This window comes from Pinus tabuliformis, chromosome X, assembly GCF_031772625.1.
Source record: "Pinus tabuliformis cultivar Carrire ecotype Pingquan chromosome X, CPIR1, whole genome shotgun sequence".
Classification (NCBI taxonomy): Eukaryota; Viridiplantae; Streptophyta; class Pinopsida; order Pinales; family Pinaceae; genus Pinus; species Pinus tabuliformis.
Window position 1 is genome coordinate 1231368687 of NC_142308.1, and position 6364 is coordinate 1231375050.

Genomic DNA, 6364 nt, shown 5'->3' on the forward strand with positions numbered 1-6364 from the left:
ACCAGAATGATTGGTCGTAATCATTCATATTTCAAATCACAAAATACTAAATTAGTTATAAGTTCTTCATACATTTCTGAGCCAACCCTCCTATGTTTTGAAATCTTCCTTTCTATAAAACAACAATTGAATAAATATGGATTTTATTGCAAATATGGGTAGCAAAAGTCCCTATCCAAAAAGATGAAATTAGCATAATCCCAGGACAAGATTAAAACAAGCTCTATCTACTTGGAATGAGATATGGATCCCCCTTCTTGCACTGCTAGTTTCACTTCCTTGCTCATCTCCTCTCCTTCTCTTCGCATAAGTTGTTTCATTGCAGTTATCAAGTCATCTCTATTGGGCACTGTGGTGTCACCTTCACAAAACCTGATTCCCACCTTGAGATAATCAACTAATAACGCATCAATATAGTATTGATCTACAGTCATGGGCCACGTTATCAGTGGGACTCCCATTGTGATGCTCTCCAGGGTAGAATTCCACCCACAATGGTTAAGAAAACCTCCAACAGATGGGTGTGAGAGGACCAAGAGATGGGGTGCCCAACCTCTGATTACCAAGCCTCTTCCCTTCATTCTCTCTTCAAAACCTTGAGGAAGCATGCCATATTCATCAGCAGGCATACTACTAGGTGGATCCCTGATGACCCATATGAAGGACTCTTCACTTGCCTCCAGCCCTGCTGCCATCTCCTCTATTTGTTTATTTGAGACAAAGGTCTGGCTGCCAAAGAAAATATAGATAACAGACTTATCCTTCTGAGAATCCAACCATTGCAGACATACTGATTCTTTGATTAAAGTGGGTTTCCCTCTCTCAATCATGTTTGTTCCCCACTCCAACCCGAAAACATTAGGAGGAAGCAGAGGACCTACATACCAAACAGGCCTACCAAAAACAACCATGTGCAGATGATCTATATAAACGGCTTCTAGATCATAGAAAGTATTGATAAGGGTACCCCAACTTTCCACATTCAAATCCATGTTATATCTCATGAATTTAATGACACTATCTGAATTCTTGTACCTATGGAGAAGGGGGGAGATTTGATACCAGGGAAAACTAATAGGGTGAGGTAGATCAAGAATATGGACTGCATCATTATCTATTGATACTTGTTCATGCAGCATGTATTTCTAGAGAGCATGAATGACAGAAGCATAAAAAGCAATGATGGGGTAGAATACTATCCTGGGTATGTCGAGCTTGGTAGTTGTGTTCTGAGTCCATCCAAGGAAGAAATCGTTGATAATGAAAACAGGAGGGCAGAACCCATCTGAGCTCTTCTTCTGATGGTCGAACCAATCTTCTATTGGATGAGCGAGCTCCTTGATTGAATACATGAAGAGTGGGAAGAGATGAAGGGCAGGAAGTTGCTCTGTGTTTTCACATCCTAAGGGAATTCCTTGGGTAGGAGGGAAGGGGATGATAAGAGGTTGAATGTGAAGGCCCTCTGCAGAAGATGTGTGCAAGAGAGAATTAAGGAGGGATTAATTTTGCGGAGTTGTGAGGACTGTTAGTGAGAGCCCATGAGACGCGAGAGACTAGAAAGATAAAGAATTAGGCCCACAATATCTTAAGCCCTAAATTTTTATTAAACATTGATCCATGATAAAATTCTTGAAGAACAAGTTCGATTGACTATGAATACTCACAAAGAAACATGATACATGAATGATATTGTTTTCCCATGAGTGAATAATTAAATTAAATTGCCTAGCATTTTTGCACTATTATATGATGAACTCCATACTCAAATCTGAATGGTTGTAACAAGCTCAATTTTTTCGAAGCCCTATATTATAGACAACCTAAAATTAGTAAGTTGTAAAGATAAAATCATTAGCTCAAAAATAAACCACAAAGCTCAGTAGACTGACCTGCAACGATGATTTCCAACTCTTCAAAGCAAGATCATGAGGAAAATAGATTGAAGCTGACTGAAATTTGTTGTGTGATGAGGGCCACTCACAGTGCACTTCAATGATGATTGAAATTGAACCGAGGAATAATACACATCGCAGGGAACTAAGAAACAGGGAGTGATAACACAAATAAAATTGTTAATGTAATTTGACCGACATGGCAGGGAGTTTGTTTAACAACGTCATGGAAGCAAATAGTTGTTGGTCATGCAACGAAAAAATTTAGAGGTGCATTATCCATTTTGTAGACACCATGAGCCAGATGTGAAGTTGAGAGAAGGGTAAGCCTAAAAAATTATGTGTCAGGTGTCAAATGGAGATCAAAAGTGTAGACGCCAAAGGGAAGTGAATTGATTTAAAGAAAGGAGGCTTAATAAATAGAAAGTTGAAATTATTAGTTACACAAAGCTCTTTAATTTTTCTATCATACCTTTTCCATCAAAGATCATATCATAATCTGATTTTATACTCGTAATCTTACCAATATGATGACCAATATTCATCACTTAATTCTTAAGTTATCAATATAAAAAAACAGTGTGTTCCAAAAATATATGCGACATTGAACAAATTTAAAATAGGAAAACTTGATAGTCAAGATAGTGCAAATTTATAAAGGAATAGCATGTATGACTAATTTAATTGGAATAGAATTTGTAATCTCACAATACCAAACAAGAAGGATCTCCCAGGGGAGTCGCATATTGAATGAGATATCCCTTTCCAATGTCTTCAGAAACAATCTTTAACTATTTTTTAAGAACTTCCCAAATATGTAACTTGAACGGGTACCATTCTCTCTAGACAAGGCTCTCCTTTCCAAGAGGCAATCCTCCACTCCCAGATGGTACCAACAGACCACTCCCTTGAGATAGAAAAACACTCCATGGACGAGCTCTTCTTCTAGCACTTCAAGATAATCCTATATTACAAGTTTTTCTTTTCATCCTTCGATGGTAGAAATAACCCACAGGAGAGCAATGTTTTCTCCTCTTCAGGTGACAGGCCAAGGGGGCATTGATACCTGATAGACTATTTATGTAGAGATATATATATACAATTTCAGAACAAGTGCTCAGCTGAGGTGGATTGATCCTGATAGTATATTTGTGTAAAGTGCAAGTGATTTCAATTTTCTTAATGATCCAAATGAAGGAGGGATTGTTCTAGAAATCCTCATTTCTGCAAGCCCCAAAATAGTAAGATTCTTACAGTTGCCAAGTTCAAGAGGAATTTCACCTTCAATGTTTGGATTCCCACCTCCACAAAGAACTTTCAAGTTCTATATCCTGCCAAGCTCTAGTGGTATCTTAATTCTCGCCACTCAGTTGGTTATCAAATATAATATATAATTAAATCGACCAAACTAGAGAAATTTCCAAGATTTGGAGGGAGGGTTCCTTCAAGTTCGTTGTGGTTGAGAATAAGGGTCTGGAGATTCTTGAGGTTACCAATTTCAAAGGGTATACTTCCTATTAGTCTATTTCCACATAGATCTAACAACACTAAGTTGTTGTAATCTCCAATCTCTCTTGGAAGTGTACCAGTGAGATTGGTCACAGACATTACAAGTGATCGAAGAGATTTAAGAGTTGCAAACTATGGAGGAACTTTACCTAAGAGTTCTATGGAATCTAGAAATATACTAGTAACCAAGTATTTGAAAGAACATGAGATGCCACTCCATTTGCAGATATTTTGGTCTCTAGGATTCAAGATTCCATGTACTTAGTGTTGATCCTTTGTTGTCATTCAATGTCTGTATTCATGAAAAGAGTACTTGGCCTTCTAGGAATGATTCGTTGGAGGCCTTTAACTGGTCAATTCTATTCTATATTACTAGAATATTTGTTTGATTATTACATCAATAGCAATATGAACATGTGCGAAACAAACATAGACACTTTTTACTGTGTAAATTACCAATTCAAGAAACATCTCCAATCCTACCCATTGTGTATATAAAGACATCCCCCAGCCCATTGTATTACATATGCCTCCTAATTTTGAAAATTACTTCTAATCAGTAATAGCTCATTCTAAGGGAATTGCTTTCATCAGTTTGTTGTATTCCTATTGCCATTTGGACGTTTCCTGTTCTATCTTGAATATAAGCAACTAGGCATTACATTTCATTTCATTGATTGGTTGATGTGAGAGCCACCTCTGCTGACATTATCAATAGTTTAAAGTATTATTATCCAAGACAAGCGATGAAGTCAGGCAACTTGTTTCTGCATAGTTTTCTCTATGCAATGCAGCTTTTAGGGAATATTTCTTAAAGCACTCTCAGAAAGAATTGTTGAGACAAAAACTAGTAGGAGTAGACCACACCCTGTACTGCCACTCTATTCAGTTGTTGATTACAAAATCCTAACAATTGACAATGTCTGTTAGGGATACATTTCTACACTCACTAGATGAAAGAAAACATAGGAAAATATGCTCAGTTTCAATGGAAACCTCATTTATTCCCAAAATTCCAATGAAACCTTGGCTAACTCATGAGCTCCTCTGGCCCCAATTCCCCAATTCTCACTATGGTGTGCTCGACCAGAATGAAATTTCAAAAAGGAATGAGGCATCTTTGATTTCACACAAATATAACACCACAAAGAATTCTAAGAGAAAGCATGCATCTTGAGGTCTCTAATTTGCGACTCTGCCCATGACATGAAAAATAGAGGTGAATATTCACAGAAAATACACAACTAAATGAGCTCTATATCCTTCTAATTTATATAAAATGTATGTTAATCATGATATAAGAAATCCAGTTCAGAATTCCCTAAAATAAACCAAAAATAGAGAGATGGGCCACAAAGGGAAAATTTTATCAATGTCATCTCCCAAGGTTTTAGAAAAGAAAAAAAATCAATAAGATTCAAGCAAGAAGTATAATTAAGACATAAAACCCTAATTTTAGTTTAGGTTCCATACCTCAACATGCAACAAATATTCATAATTTTAGTTCTGGCCATATTGTGAAAATATTACCCTTTTCGGGTTGTTGAAAATCATGGAGACATTGGATGGAGCAAGGGCTATGGGAACCCTCCATTTTGCAGTGCATGGCATGATAGTCACAATGTCAGATTGAGAGTGGTGTGACCAACAAAGAATGGTTTCCAAGCCTCTTAGTGGTAGTAATAAACGCATGAAAACCCAATCACCCATCTCCATTAGCCTTCATAGATAGATAAAGCTGGTGACACAGTGCAGTCTCGGGTAAATAAATCCCCATTTTCTTAGTGCCCTGCAATGCCATAACCATATACCCATATCATTAAGCATATAATATGCAAAAACCCCATGCGAAAAATATCGTCCAATAAGCCTCTCTCCAAACAGATGTTCCATGACCTTCGACCCTGTTTCTCCCTAGGAAAGAGACAAGTACTTAGACACGTCCAACCCAACTTTGTCATCAAATACAAGGCCCTCTCTTAGACCTCCCAAGTTCACCGCAACTATAATTTGATTCGCTATTTTGCAGCTCTAGCCTGAGCCTGAACACCTCGGATAAGTTGATAATCCCATAGCCCTAAACAAGGAGTCCAGCTTCACCACAGTCTTGGCATGGCTTCCCACCAAGACAACCAGTGTTTTCCTTAGCCCCTTTTCCCCCTTCAACACCGACACATCCATGGATTCACAACCTGTAACTCATTCATCCCATAGCCTGAAATAGGGATTCCAGCTTCGCCACAGTCTCTGCACGACCCTCCACCAAGATAGCTAGAGTGTTTTCCTTATCCCCTTTGTCCCCGCCAAACATTGGTGCATCCACGGATTCATAGATCCCATAGCCCTAAACAGGGAGTCTAGGTTGGCCATAGTCTCGGCATGCTCCTCCACCAAGATAGCCAAAGTTTCCTTAACCCCTTTGTCCTCGCTCAACACAGACGCATCCATGGATTTGCATATTTACCTTGGTCTTGTATTTCCCTGGAGGATAGGCTACGGGTAAAATAGACCAAAATGATTCCATTCCCAGGGGCCATGAATCCCTTTTCACAAGGCATGTGATCTTGCCAGGCTTCCAGACATAACAGGTAGCCAGTTGTTTGCACTCTTCTTCCCCAAACATAACAGGTATCCAGCTGCTTGCACTCTTCTTCCCCAAAGACATAATAGGTAGCCAGCTGCTTGTGCTCTTTCCTGGATAATAACTTAGTCATCAAAATAATAATTTAATATAAAATAAGTTTTCGAAACAAAATGTAATTTTAAGCCGAAATTATAATTTTGTTTTATAATTTGGTTCAGTAGACTTTATTTTCCTTCTTTTCTTGGTCTTATAGATTATTTTTAGTATTATGGACTTTAAAACATCATTTCATTTTATTTCAATAAATGTCTTAAACACTCCTTAGTTGTGGTAGTGAGGTTTGTTTAGACTTGTGGCAAGGCATGATAGTATCACTAGT

General features: G+C 38.0%; 1 pseudogene; it reads right to left on the reverse strand.

The window, feature by feature from the left end:
• Positions 1-227: 227 nt before the first annotated feature.
• On the reverse strand, positions 228-6066 carry LOC149144392 (UDP-glycosyltransferase 89B2-like; annotated as a pseudogene).
• Between the last annotated feature and the right edge of the window lie 298 nt (positions 6067-6364).